Genomic DNA, 15,833 nt, shown 5'->3' on the forward strand with positions numbered 1-15,833 from the left:
ACTGTGCATAGTTCCTGTCTCTGTATCACACTGGGAGTCACTGTGCACAGTTCCTGTCTCTGTATCACACTGGGAGTCACTGTGCACAGTTCCGGTCTCTGTATCACTCTGGGAGTCACTGTGCACAGTTCCTGTCTCTGTATCACACTGGGAGACAATGTGCACAGTTCCTGTCTCTGCATCACACTGGGAGTCACTGTGCACAGTTCCGGTCTCTGTATCACACAGGGAGTCACTGTGCGCAGTTCCTGTCTCTGTATCACACTGGGAGTCACTGTGCACAGTTCCTGTCTCTGTATCACACTGGGAGTCACTGTGCACAGTTCCTGTCTCTGTATCACACTGGGAGTCACTGTGCACAGTTCCTGTCACTGTATCACACTGGGAGTCACTGTGCACAGTTCCGGTCTCTGTATCACACTGGGAGTCACTGTGCACAGTTCCGGTCTCTGTATCACACTGGGAGTCACTGTACACAGTTCCTGTCTCTGTATCACACTGGGAGTCACTGTGCACAGTTCCTGTCTCTGTATCACACTGGGAGTCACTGTGCACAGTTCCGGTCTCTGTATCTGTGTTGGAAAGGGGGCTGAATGGGGCCTCCTGTTCCTGTGTAACAGGCTGGAGAAGGGGCTGAATGGGGCCTCCTCCTGTTCCTGTGTAACAGGCTGGAGAAGGGGCTGAATGGGGCCTCCTCCTGTTCCTGTGTAACAGGCTGGAGAAGGGACTGAATGGGGCCTCCTGTTCCTGTGTAACAGGCTGGAGAAGGGGCTGAATGGGGCCTCCTCCTGTTCCTGTATAACAGGCTGGAGAAGGGGCTGAATGGGGCCTCCTCCTGTTCCTGTGTAACAGGCTGGAGAAGGGGCTGAATGGGGCCTCCTCCTGTTCCTGTGTAACAGGCTGGGGAAGGGGCTGAATGGGGCCTCCTGCTCCTGTGTAACAGGCTAGAGAAGGGGCGGAATGGGGCCTCCTGTTCTGTGTAACAGGCTGGAGAAGGAGCTGAATGGGGCCTCCTGTTCCTGTGTAACAGGCTGGAGAAGAGGCTGAATGGGGCCTCCTCCTGTTCCTGTGTAACAGGCTGGAGAAGGGGCTGAATGGGGCCTCCTGTTCCTGTGTAACAGGCTGGAGAAGGGGCTGAATGGGGCCTCCTGTTCCTGTGTAACAGGCTGGAGAAGGGGCTGAATGGGGCCCCCTGTTCCTGTGTAACAGGCTGGAGAAGGAGCTGAATGGGGCCTCCTCCTGTTCCTGTGTAACAGGCTGGAGAAGGGGCTGAATGGGGCCTCCTCCTGTTCCTGTGTAACAGGCTGGAGAAGGGGCTGAATGGAGTCTCCTCCTGTTCCTGTGTAACAGGCTGGAGAATGGGCTGAATGGGGTCTCCTCCTGTTCCTGTGTAACAGGCTGGAGAAGGGGCTGAATGGGGCCTCCTGTTCCTGTGTAACAGGCTGGAGAAGGGGCTGAATGGGGCCTCCTCCTGTTCCTGTGTAACAGGCTGGGGAAGGGGCTGAATGGGGCCTCCTGTTCCTGTGTAACAGGCTGGAGAAAGGGCTGAATGGGGCCTCCTGTTCCTGTGTAACAGGCTGGAGAAGGGGCTGAATGGGGCCTCCTCCTGTTCCTGTGTAACAGGCTGGAGAAGGGGCTGAATGGGGCCTCCTCCTGTTCCTGGGTAACAGGCTGGAGAAGGGGCTTAATGGGGCCTCCTGTTCCTGTGTAACAGGCTGGAGAAGGGTCTGAATGGGGCCTCCTCCTGTTCCTGTGTAACAGGCTGGAGAAGGGGCTGAATGGGGCCTCCTGTTCCTGTGTAACAGGCTGGAGAAGGGGCTGAATGGGGCCTCCTGTTCCTGTGTAACAGGCTGGAGAAGGGGCTGAATGGGGCCTCCTGTCCCTGTGTAACGGGCTGGAGAAGGGGCTGAATGGGGCCTCTTCCTGTTCCTGTGTAACAGGCTGGAGAAGGGGCTGAATGGGACCTCCTGTCCCTGTGTAACGGGCTGGAGAAGGGGCTGAATGGGACCTCCTGTTCCTGTGTAACAGGCTGGAGAAGGGGCTGAATGGGGCCTCCTCCTGTTCCTGTGTAACAGGCTGGAGAAGGGGCTGAATGGGGCCTCCTGTTCCTGTGTAACAGGATGGAGAAGGGGCTGAATGGGGCCTCCTGTTCCTGTGTAACAGGCTGGAGCAGGGGCTGAATGGGGCCTCCTGTTCCTGTGTAACAGGCTGGAGAAGGGGCTGAATGGGGCCTCCTGTTCCTGTGTAACAGGCTGGAGAAGGGGCTGAATGGGGCCTCCTGTTCCAGTGTAACAGGCTGGAGAAGGGGCTGAATGGGGCCTCCTGTTCCTGTGTAACAGGCTGGAGAAGGGGCTGAATGGGGCCTCCTCCTTTTCCTGTGTAACAGGCTGGAGAAGGGGCTGAATGGGGCCTCCTCCTGTTCCTGTGTAACAGGCTGGAGAAGGGGCTGAATGGGGCCTCCTGTTCCTGTGTAACAGGCTGGAGAAGGGGCTGAATGGGGCCTCCTGTTCCTGTGTAACAGGCTGGAGAAGGGGCTGAATGGGGCCTCCTCCTGTTCCTGTGTAACAGGCTGGAGAAGGGGCTGAATGGGGCCTCCTCCTGTTCCTGTGTAACAGGCTGGAGAAGGGGCTGAATGGGGCCTCCTGTTCCTGTGTAACAGGCTGGGGAAGGGGCTGAATGGGGCCTCCTCCTGTTCCTACCTCACCAGCAGGAAGGCCCTGCCCCTTCCATCAGCCTCCCCCTCCCACTAACCCACCCGCGCCCACCTACCTCCCGGCCTTGGTGACGATCATCTCCGTCCCCAGTTGGTTAAATTCATCCCAGAGGCCCTTCATTTCGAGCTGGACCGTGATGTCTGCCACCTTGGCGCTCTTGCGCCCCGCTCGCTCGGTGCTGGGAGTCATCGGACCACGAGCTGCCCTGGCCTCGAACTCCGCCTGGGCCCCGATTCCGCCAAACGTCCCCCGTTGGGCGAACGGGTAGGCCTGATAGCTCTGGTGGTTGTCAGGGCCTAGCGAGTGGCAAAAGCCTGAGGAGGTGTTCATGATGTGCCTGCCGCAGAGTCGGCCGGACGTGGTCCAGTCCGTCGGAAATCTGGTGTCCGAACCAGGCGGCCAACTTCTGGTTTTCCACTAAATGTCCAGCCTGCCTCCTGTACGAACGAAAGAAGAACAATCTCAGGCCCAAGGGCAGCGTACCATGTGGTTGAACAAATTTCCTCGCTTTGAGGCTACCCCGTTCTCTGTCGAAGAGTGAGCTGGCTGGCCTCGATCTCTCAGCAGGCTGTGGCACGGCGGCCATTGCTCAGCTCAGCAAGATCCCATATCGGTCATCCCGGCCTCCACCCCCTCCTCTCACTTTCTCCTCCGTCCAAACCATCAGGATTCCCGGCCAATCAACATTCCAACCAACTTCTCTCATTGGGGATTTTCCCAACTTGTCCCAGGCCTATCGTCCCCACTCGTCCCATTCCTGGCACTCCTGGGATGAACTCTCTCCGGCACGATTTAAACCCTCAGACTCCAAATCAATTTGCAGGCAACATGTTACACAGCGAAGTCTGGCCTGAACATTTCATCACAGCCGGACAATAACCAGTGTAGCATTAATGAACAGCCTCCTTCAGTACTGACCCTCTGACAGTGCGGCACTCCCTCAGTACTGACACTCTGACAGTGCGGCACTCCCTCAGTACTGACACTCTGACAGTGCGGCACTCCCTCAGTACTGACCCTCTGACAGTGCGGCACTCCCTCAGTACTGACCCTCTGACAGTGCGGCACTCCCTCAGTACTGACCCTCTGACAGTGCAGCACTCCCTCAGTACTGACCCTCTGACAGTGCAGCACTCCCTCAGTACGGACCCTCTGACAGTGCAGCACTCCCTCAGTACTGACCCTCTGACAGTGCAGCACTCCCTCAGTACTGACCCTCTGACAGTGCAGCACTCCCTCAGTACTGACCCTCTGACAGTGCAGCACTCCCTCAGTACTGACCCTCTGACAGTGCAGCACTCCCTCAGTACTGACCCTCTGACAGTGCGGCACTCCCTCAGTACTGATCCTCTGACAGTGCAGCACTCCCTCAGTACTGACCCTCTGACAGTGCGGCACTCCCACAGTACTGACCCTCTGACAGTGCGGCGCTCCCTCAGTACTGACCCTCTGACAGTGCAACACTCCCTCAGTACTGACCCTCTGACAGTGCGGGGCTCCCTCAGTACTGACCCTCTGACAGTGCGGCACTCCCTCAGTCCTGACCCTCTGATAGTGCGGCACTCCCTCAGTACTGACCCTCTGATAATGCGGCACTCCCTCAGGACTGACCCTCTGACAGTGCAGCACTCCCTCAGTACTGACCCTCTGACAGTGCAGCTCTCCCTCAGTACTGACACTCTGACAGTGCAGCACTCCCTCAGTTCTGACCCTCTGACAGTGCAGCACTCCCTCAGTACTGATCCCCTGACACTGCGGCACTCCCTTAGTACTGACCCTCTGACAGTGCTGCACTCCCTCAGTACTGACCCTCTGACAGTGCTGCACTCCCTCAGTACTGACCCTCTGACAGTGCAGCACTCCCTCAGTACTGACCCTCTGACAGTGCGGCACTCCATCAGTACTGACCCTCTGACAGTGCGGCACTCCCTCAGTACTGACCCTCTGACAGTGCGGCACTTCCTCAGTACTGACCCTCTGACAGTGCAGCACTCCCTCAGTACTGACCCTCTGACAGTGCGGCACTCCCTCAGTACTGACCCTCTGACAGTGCAGCACTCCGTCAGTACTGACCCTCTGACAGTGCGGCACTCCCTCAGTACTGACCCTCTGACAGTGCGGCACTCCCTCAGTACTGACCCTCTGATAAGTGCAGCACTCCCTCAGTACTGACCCTCTGACAGTGCAGCACTCCCTCAGTACTGACCCTCTGACAGTGCGGCACTCCCTCAGTACTGACCCTCTGACAGTGCGGCACTCCCTCAGTACTGACACTCTGACAGTGCAGCACTCCCTCAGTACTGACCCTCTGACAGTGCGGCACTCCCTCAGTACTGACCCTCTGACAGTGCGGCACTCCCTCAGTACTGACCCTCTGACAGTGCGGCACTCCCTCAGTACTGACCCTCTGACAGTGCAGCACTCCCTCAGTACTGACCCTCTGACAGTGCAGGCACTCCCTCAGTACTGACCCTCTGACAGTGCGGCACTCCCTCAGTACTGACCCTCTGACAGTGCGGCACTCCCTCAGTACTGACCCTCTGACAGTGCAGCACTCCCTCAGTACTGACCCTCTGACAGTGCAGCACTCCCTCAGTACTGACCCTCTGACAGTGCAGCACTCCCTCAGTACTGACCCTCTGACAGTGCAGCACTCCCTCAGTACTGACCCTCTGACAGTGCGGCACTCCCTCAGTACTGACCCTCTGACAGTGCAGCACTCCCTCAGTACTGACCCTCTGACAGTGCAGGCCCTCCCTCAGTACTGACCCTCCTGACAGTGCAGCACTCCCTCAGTACTGACCCTCTGACAGTGCAGGCCCTCCCTCAGTACTGACCCTCTGACAGTGCGGCACTCCCTCAGTACTGACCCTCTGACAGTGCAGCACTCCCTCAGTACTGACCCTCTGACAGTGCAGCACTCCGTCAGTACTGACCCTCTGACAGTGCAGCACTCCCTCAGTACTGACCCTCTGACAGTGCGGCACTCCCTCAGTACTGACCCTCTGACAGTGCGGCACTCCCTCAGTACTGACCCTCTGACAGTGCAGCACTCCCTCAGTACTGACCCTCTGATAATGCAGCACTCCCTCAGTACTGACCCTCTGACAGTGCAGCACTCCCTCAGTACTGACCCTCTGACAGTGCAGCACTCCCTCAGTACTGACCCTCTGACAGTGCAGCACTCCCTCGGTACTGACCCTCTGATAATGCAGCACTCCCTCAGTACTGACCCTCTGACAGTGCAGCACTCCCTCAGTACTGACCCTCTGACAGTGCGGCACTCCCTCAGTACTGACCCTCTGACAGAGCAGCACTCCCTCAGTACTGACCCTCTGACAGTGCAGCACTCCCTCAGTACTGACCCTCTGACAGTGCGGCACTCCCTCAGTACTGACCCTCTGACAGTGCAGCACTCCCTCAGTACTGACCCTCTGACAGTGCGGCACTCCCTCAGTACTGACCCTCTGACAGTGCAGCACTCCCTCAGTACTGACCCTCTGACAGTGCGGCACTCCCTCAGTACTGACCCTCTGACAGTGCGACACTCCCTCAGTACTGACACTCTGACAGTGCGGCACTCCCTCAGTACTGACCCTCTGACAGTGCGGCACTCCCTCAGTACTGACCCTCTGACAGTGCGGCACTCCCTCAGTACTGACCCTCTGACAGTGCAGCACTCCCTCAGTACTGACCCTCTGACAGTGCGACACTCCCTCAGTACTGACCCTCTGACAGTGCAGCACTCCCTCAGTACTGACCCTCTGACAGTGCAGCACTCCCTCAGTACTGACCCTCTGACAGTGCGGCACTCCCTCAGTACTGACCCTCTGATAATGCAGCACTCCCTCAGTATTGACCCTCTGACAGTGCGGCACTCCCTCAGTACTGACCCTCTGACAGTGCGACACTCCCTCAGTACTGACACTCTGAAAGTGCGGCACTCCCTCAGTACTGACCCTCTGACAGTGCGGCACTCCCTCAGTACTGACCCTCTGACAGTGCGGCACTCCCTCAGTACTGACCCTCTGACAGTGCAGCACTCCCTCAGTACTGACCCTCTGACAGTGCGACACTCCCTCAGTACTGACCCTCTGACAGTGCAGCACTCCCTCAGTACTGACCCTCTGACAGTGCAGCACTCCCTCAGTACTGACCCTCTGACAGTGCGGCACTCCCTCAGTACTGACCCTCTGATATTGCAGCACTCCCTCAGTACTGACCCTCTGACAGTGCAGCCCTCCCTCAGTACTGACCCTCTGACAGTGCGGCACTCCCTCAGTACTGACCCTCTGACAGTGCAGCACTCCCTCTGTACTGACCCTCTGACAGTGCAGCACTCCCTCAGTACTAACCCTCTGACAGTGCGGCACTCCCTCAGTACTGACCCTCTGATAATGCAGCACTCCCTCAGTATTGACCCTCTGACAGTGCAGCACTCCCTCAGTATTGACCCTCTGACAGTGCGGCACTCCCTCAGTACTGACCCTCTGACAGTGCAGCACTCCCTCTGTACTGACCCTCTGACAGTGCAGCACTCCCTCTGTACTGACCCTCTGACAGTGCAGCACTCCCTCAGTACTGACCCTCTGACAGTGCAGCACTCCCTCAGTACTGACCCTCTGACAGTGCTGCACTCCCTCAGTACTGACCCTCTGACAGTGCGGCACTCCCTCAGTACTGACCCTCTGACAGTGCGGCACTCCCTCAGTACTGACCCTCTGACAGTGCGGCACTCCCTCAGTACTGACCCTCGGACAGTGCGGCACTCCCTCAGTACTGACCCTCGGACAGTGCGGCACTCCCTCAGTACTGACCCTCTGACAGTGCAGCACTCCCTCAGAACTGACCCTCTGACAGTGCGGCACTCCCTCAGTACTGACCCTCTGACAGTGCGGCACTCCCTCAGTACTGACCCTCTGACAGTGGGCACTCCCTCAGTACTGACCCTCTGACAGCGCGGCACTCCCTCAGTACTGACCTTCTGACAGTGCGGCACTCCCTCAGTACTGACCCTCTGACAGTGCGGCACTCCCTCAGCACTGACCCTCTGACAGTGCAGCACACCCTCAGTACTGACCCTCTGACAGTGTGGCGCTCCCTCAGTACTGACCCTCTGACAGTGCAGCACTCCCTCAGTACTGACCCTCTGACAGTGCAGCATTCCCTCAGTACTGACCCTCTGACAGTGCGGCACTCCCTCAGTACTGACCCTCTGACAGTGCGGCACTCCCTCAGTACTGACCCTCTGACAGTGCAGCACTCCCTCAGTACTGACCCTCTGACAGTGCGGCACTCCCTCAGTACTGACCCTCTGACAGTGCAGCACTCCCTCAGTACTGACCCTCTGACAGTGCGGCACTCCCTCAGTACCGACCCTCTGACAGTGCAGCACTCCCTCAGTACTGACCCTCTGACAGTGCGGCACTCCCTCAATACTGACCCTCTGACAGTGCAGCACTCCCTCAGTTCTGACCGTCTGATAGTGCAGCACTCCCTCAGTACTGACCCTCTGACAGTGCAGCACTCCCTCAGTTCTGACCCTCTGACAGTGCAGCACTCCCTCAGTTCTGACCCTCTGACAGTGCGGCACTCCCTCAGTACTGACCCTCTGATAATGCCAGATCCACAATGTTGAACGTCGAGATTGGCGATGAATTGACAAACCCCCCCGTCTGATCCTCTGCACGGTCCCACAGGCTCACTGACCATCCCTTTCCTATCGCCGGCACATCACACTCACGTTGGCAGCTTGGAGTTCGCACCGTCTCAGCCAAGTCGCCCGGGGTTCAGCTCCTCTTCCTCCGCAGCTCCGCCGTTGGTTCTCGGACGGCACGATGTGCGCGGTAGCTCGCTATCTGTGTCTTCCACACACGCACCTTGATGCTGCACTCCACCATTCACTGCCTTCCGAACGGGACCCCCTGTTTGCCTACAGGCGACGTGTCCCCTCGTCAGCTTACGTCCGTCACAATAACCGACCCCTCTGTAAATGGACCCAGGAGGCTTCCTGACCCCCCAAGTTAATAAGATGCATCTCGTTGTTCAATAATATATATCCAGCTTTATATTGTATTGTTTTTCCAGCTGAGTATCCGTCGATTATATTTTATCTGATTATTCTGCACACCTTTAAGCGGTTAACTTTGAAAAGGTAACGTCAATTCACTCATATCGGTCACAATCTCTATTTTCCTGGCATCGGAAATGTATCATAGGATCGCAATATAGTCTCCTTTCCAACTCTGGGTTTAAAGTGGGGTACACACTGTCAGGGTAATGTAGAGGGAGCTCTACACTGTATCTAACCCGTGCTGTACCTGTCCTGGGACAGCTCGATGCTGACACTGGGTATAAAGTGGGGGACACACTGTCAGGGTAATGTAGAGGGAGCTCTACACTGTATCTAACCCGTGCTGTACCTGTCCTGGGAGAGCTCGATGCTGACACTGGGTATAAAGTGGGGTACACACTGTCAGGGTAATGTAGAGGGAGCTCTACACTGTATCTAACCCGTGCTGTACCTGTCCTGGGAGAGCTCGATGCTGACACTGGGTATAAAGTGGGGGACACACTGTCAGGGTAATGTAGAGGGAGCTCTACACTGTATCTAACCCGTGCTGTACCTGTCCTGGGAGAGCTCGATGCTGACACTGGGTATAAAGTGGGGGACACACTGTCAGGGTAATGTAGAGGGAGCTCTACACTGTATCTAACCCGTGCTGTACCTGTCCTGGGACAGCTCGATGCTGACACTGGGTATAAAGTGGGACACACACTGTCAGGGTAATGTAGAGGGAGCTCTACACTGTATCTAACCCGTGCTGTCCCTGTCCTGGGAGAGCTCGATGCTGACACTGGGTATAAAGTGGGACACACACTGTCAGGGTAATGTAGAGGGAGCTCTACACTGTATCTAACCCGTGCTGTACCTGTCCTGGGACGGCTCGATGCTAACAGTGGGTGACTTCAAATGTGATACAGAGTCAGGAACTGTGCACAGTGACTCCCAGTGTGATACAGAGACAGGAACTGTGCACAGTGACTCCCAGTGTGATACAGAGACAGGAACTGTGCACAGTGACTCTCAGTGTGATACAGAGACCGGAATTGTGCACAGTGACTCCCAGTGTGATACAGAGACAGGAACTGTGCACAGTGACTCCCAGTGTGATACAGAGACAGGAACAGTGCACAGTGACTCCCAGTGTGATACAGAGACAGGAACTGTGCACAGTGACTCCCAGTGTGATACAGAGACCGGAACTGTGCACAGTAACTCCCAGTGGGATACAGAGACAGGAACTGTGCACAGTGACTCCCAGTGTGATACAGAGACAGGAACTGTGCACAGTGACTCCCAGTGTGATACAGAGACAGGAACTGTGCACAGTGACTCCCAGTGTGATACAGAGACAGGAACTGTGCACAGTGTCTCCCAGTGTGATACAGAGACAGGAACTGTGCACAGTGACTCCCAGTGTGATACAGAGACAGGAACTGTGCACAGTAACTCCCAGTGTGATACAGAGACAGGAACTGTGCACAGTGACTCCCAGTGTGATACAGAGACAGGAACTGTGCACAGTGACTCCCAGTGTGATACAGAGACAGGAACTGTGCACAGTGACTCCCAGTGTGATACAGAGACAGGAACTGTGCACAGTGTCTCCCAGTGTGATACAGAGACAGGAACTGTGCACAGTGACTCCCAGTGTGATACAGAGACAGGAACTGTGCACAGTGACTCCCAGTGTGATACAGAGACCGGAACTGTGCACAGTGTCTCCCAGTGTGATACAGAGACAGGAACTGTGCACAGTGACTCCCAGTGTGATACAGAGACAGGAACTGTGCACAGTGACTCCCAGTGTGATACAGAGACAGGAACTGTGCACAGTGACTCCCAGTGTGATACAGAGACAGGAACTGTGCACAGTGACTCCCAGTGTGATACAGAGGCAGGAACTGTGCACAGTGACTCCCAGTGTGATACAGAGACAGGAACTGTGCACAGTGACTCCCAGTGTGATACAGAGACAGGAACTGTGCACAGTGACTCCCAGTGTGATACAGAGACAGGCACTGTGCACAGTGACTCCCAGTGTGATACAGAGACAGGAACTGTGCACAGTGACTCCCACTGTGATACAGAGACCGGAACTGTGCACAGCGACTCCCAGTGTGATACAGAGACCGGAACTGTGCACAGTGACTCCCAGTGTGATACAGAGACCGGAACTGTGCACAGTGACTCCCAGTGTGATACAGAGACAGGAACTGTGCACAGTAACTCCCAGTGTGATACAGAGACAGGAACTGTGCACAGTGACTCCCAGTGTGATACAGAGACAGGAACTGTGCACAGTGACTCCCAGTGTGATACAGAGACAGGAACTGTGCACAGTGACTCCCAGTGTGATACAGAGACAGGAACTGTGCACAGTGACTCCCAGTGTGATACAGAGACAGGAACTGTGCACAGTGACTCCCAGTGTGATACAGAGACAGGAACTGTGCACAGTGTCTCCCAGTGTGATACAGAGACAGGAACTGTGCACAGTGACGCCCAGTGTGATACAGAGACAGGAACTGTGCACAGTGACTCCCAGTGAGATACAGAGTCAGGAACTGTGCACAGTGACTCCCAGTGTGATACAGAGACAGGAACTGTGCACAGTGACTCCCAGTGTGATACAGAGACAGGAACTGTGCACAGTGACTCCCAGTGTGATACAGAGACAGGAACTGTGCACAGTGACTCCCAGTGTGATACAGAGACAGGAACTGTGCACAGTGACTCCCAGTGTAATACAGAAACAGGAACTGTGCACAGTGACTCCCAGTGTGATACAGAGACAGGAATTGTGTACAGTGACTCCCAGTGTGATACAGAGACAGGAACTGTGCACAGTGACTCCCAGTGTAATACAGAAACAGGAACTGTGCACAGTGACTCCCGGTGTAATACAGAAACAGGAACTGTGCACAGTGACTCCCAGTGTGACACAGAGACAGGAACTGTGCACAGTGACTCCCAGTGTGATACAGAGACAGGAACTGTGCACAGTAACTCCCAGTGTGATACAGAGACAGGAACTGTGCACAGTGACTCCCAGTGTGATACAGAGACAGGAACTGAACACAGTGACTCCCAGTGTGATACAGAGACAGGAACTGTGCACAGTGACTCCCAGTGTGATACAGAGACAGGAACTGTGCACAGACTCCCAGTGTGATACAGAGACAGGAACTGTGCACAGTGACTCCCAGTGTGATACAGAGACAGGAACTGTGCACAGTGACTCCCAGTGTGATACAGAGACAGGAACTGCGCACAGTGACTCCCAGTGTGATACAGAGACAGGAACTGTGCACAGTGACTCCCAGTGTGATACAGAGACAGGAACTGTGCACAATGACTCCCAGTGTGATACAGAGACAGGAACTGTGCACAGTGACTCCCAGTGTGATACAGAGACAGGAACTGCGCACAGTGACTCCCAGTGTGATACAGAGACAGGAACTGCGCACAGTGACTCCCAGTGTGATACAGAGACAGGAACTGCGCACAGTGACTCCCAGTGTGATACAGAGACAGGAACTGTGCACAGTGACTCCCAGTGTGATACAGAGACAGGAACTGTGCACAGTGACTCCCAGTGTGATACAGAGACAGGAACTGTGCACAGTGACTCCCAGTGTGATACAGAGACAGGAACTGTGCACAGTGACTCCCAGTGTGATACAGACACAGGAACTGTGCACAGTGACTCCCAGTGTGATACAGAGACAGGAACTGTGCACAGTGTCTCCCAGTGTGATACAGAGACAGGAACTGTGCACAGTAACTCCCAGTGTGATACAGAGACAGGAACTGTGCACAGTGACTCCCAGTGTGATACAGAGACAGGAACTGTGCACAGTAACTCCCAGTGTGATACAGAGACAGGAACTGTGCACAGTGACTCCCAGTGTGATACTGAGACAGGAACTGTGCACAGTAACTCCCAGTGTGATACAGAGACAGGAACTGTGCACAGTGACTCCCAGTGTGATACAGAGACAGGAACTGTGCACAGTGACTCCCAGTGTGATACAGAGACAGGAACTGTGCACAGTGACTCCCAGTGTCATACAGAGACAGGAACTGTGCACAGTGACTCCCAGTGTGATACAGAGACAGGAACTGTGCACAGTGACTCCCAGTGTGATACAGAGACAGGAACTGCGCACAGTGACTCCCAGTGTGATACAGAGACAGGAACTGTGCACAGTGACTCCCAGTGTGATACAGAGACAGGAACTGTGCACAATGACTCCCAGTGTGATACAGAGACAGGAACTGCGCACAGTGACTCCCAGTGTGATACAGAGACAGGAACTGCGCACAGTGACTCCCAGTGTGATACAGAGACAGGAACTGCGCACAGTGACTCCCAGTGTGATACAGAGACAGGAACTGCGCACAGTGACTCCCAGTGTGATACAGAGACAGGAACTGTGCACAGTGACTCCCAGTGTGATACAGAGACAGGAACTGTGCACAGTGACTCCCAGTGTGATACAGAGACAGGAACTGTGCACAGTGACTCCCAGTGTGATACAGAGACAGGAACTGTGCACAGTGACTCCCAGTGTGATACAGAGACAGGAACTGTGCACAGTGTCTCCCAGTGTGATACAGAGACAGGAACTGTGCACAGTAACTCCCAGTGTGATACAGAGACAGGAAATGTGCACAGTAACTCCCAGTGTGATACAGAGACAGGAACTGTGCACAGTGACTCCCAGTGTGATACAGAGACAGGAACTGTGCACAGTGACTCCCAGTGTGATACAGAGACAGGAACTGTGCACAGTGACTCCCAGTGTCATACAGAGACAGGAACTGTGCACAGTGACTCCCAGTGTGATACAGAGACAGGAACTGTGCACAGTGACCCAGTGTGATACAGAGACAGGAACTGTGCACAGTGACTCCCAGTGTGATACAGAGACAGGAACTGTGCACAGTGACTCCCAGTGTGATACAGAGACAGGAACTGTGCACAGTGACTCCCAGTGTGATACAGAGACAGGAACTGTGCACAGTGACTCCCAGTGTGATACAGTGACAGGAATTGTGCACAGTGACTCCCAGTGTGATACAGAGACAGGAACTGTGCACAGTGACTCCCAGTGTGATACAGAGACAGGAACTGTGCACAGTGACTCCCAGTGTGATACAGAGACAGGAACTGTGCACAGTGACTCCCAGTGTGATACAGAGAGAGGAACTGTGCACGGTAACTCCCAGTGTGATACAGAGACAGGAACTGTGCACAGTGACTCCCAGTGTGATACAGAGACAGGAACTGTGCACACTGACTCCCAATGTGATACAGAGACAGGAACTGTGCACAGTGACTCCCAGTGTGATACAGAGACCGGAACTGTGCACAGTAACTCCCAGTGTGATACAGAGACAGGAACTGTGCACAGTGACTCCCAGTGTGATACAGAGACAGGAACTGTGCACACTGACTCCCAATGTGATACAGAGACAGGAACTGTGCACAGTGACTCCCAGTGTGATACAGAGACAGGAACTGTGCACAGTAACTCCCAGTGTGATACAGAGACAGGAACTGTGCACAGTGACTCCCAGTGTGATACAGAGACAGGAACTGTGCACAGTGACTCCCAGTGTGATACAGAGACAGGAACTGTGCACAGTGACTCCCAGTGTGATACAGAGACAGGAACTGTGCACAGTGACTCCCAGTGTGATACAGAGACAGGAACTGTGCACAGTGACTCCCAGTGTGATACAGAGACAGGAACTGTGCACAGTGACTCCCAGTGTGATACAGAGAGAGGAACTGTGCACAGTGACTCCCAGTGTGATACAGAGAGAGGAACTGTGCACAGTGACTCCCAGTGTGATACAGAGACAGGAACTGTGCACAGTAACTCCAGTGTGATACAGAGACAGGAACTGTGCACAGTGACTCCCAGTGTGATACAGAGACTGGAACTGTGCACAGTGACTCCCAGTGTGATACAGAGTCAGGAACTGTGCACAGTGACTCCCAGTGTGATACAGCGACAGGAACTGTGCACAGTGACTCCCAGTGTGATACAGAGACAGGAACTGTGCACAGTGACTCCCAGTGTGATACAGAGACAGGAACTGTGTACAGTGACTCCCAGTGTGATACAGAGACAGGAACTGTGCACAGTGATTCCCAGTGTAATACAGAAACAGGAACTGTGCACAGTGACTCCCATTGTGATACAGAGACAGGAATTGTGCACAGTGACTCCCAGTGTGATACAGAGACAGGAACTGTGCACAGTGACTCCCAGTGTAATACAGAAACAGGAACTGTGCACAGTGACTCCCAGTGTGACACAGAGACAGGAACTGTGCACAGTGACTCCCAGTGTGATACAGAGACAGGAACTGTGCACAGTAACTCCCAGTGTGATACAGAGACAGGAACTGTGCACAGTGACTCCCAGTGTGATACAGAGACAGGAACTGAACACAGTGACTCCCAGTGTGATACAGAGACAGGAACTGTGTACAGTGACTCCCAGTGTGATACAGAGACAGGAACTGTGCACAGTGACTCCCAGTGTGATACAGAGACAGGAACTGTGCACAGTGACTCCCAGTGTGATACAGAGACAGGAACTGTGCACAGTGACTCCCAGTGTGATACAGAGACAGGAACTGTGCACAGTGACTCCCAGTGTGATACAGAGACAGGAACTGTGCACAGTGACTCCCAGTGTGATACAGAGACAGGAACTGTGCACAGTGACCCAGTGTGATACAGAGACAGGAACTGTGCACAGTGACTCCCAGTGTGATACAGAGACAGGAACTGTGCACAGTGACTCCCAGTGTGATACAGAGACAGGAACTGTGCACAGTGACTCCCAGTGTGATACAGAGACAGGAACTGTGCACAGTGACTCCCAGTGTGATACAGTGACAGGAATTGTGCACAGTGACTCCCAGTGTGATACAGAGACAGGAACTGTGCACAGTGAATCCCAGTGTGATACAGAGACAGGAACTGTGCACAGTGACTCCCAGTGTGATACAGAGACAGGAACTGTGCACAG

The sequence above is a fragment of the Scyliorhinus canicula genome, unplaced genomic scaffold, assembly GCF_902713615.1.
Source record: "Scyliorhinus canicula unplaced genomic scaffold, sScyCan1.1, whole genome shotgun sequence".
Classification (NCBI taxonomy): domain Eukaryota; kingdom Metazoa; phylum Chordata; class Chondrichthyes; order Carcharhiniformes; family Scyliorhinidae; genus Scyliorhinus; species Scyliorhinus canicula.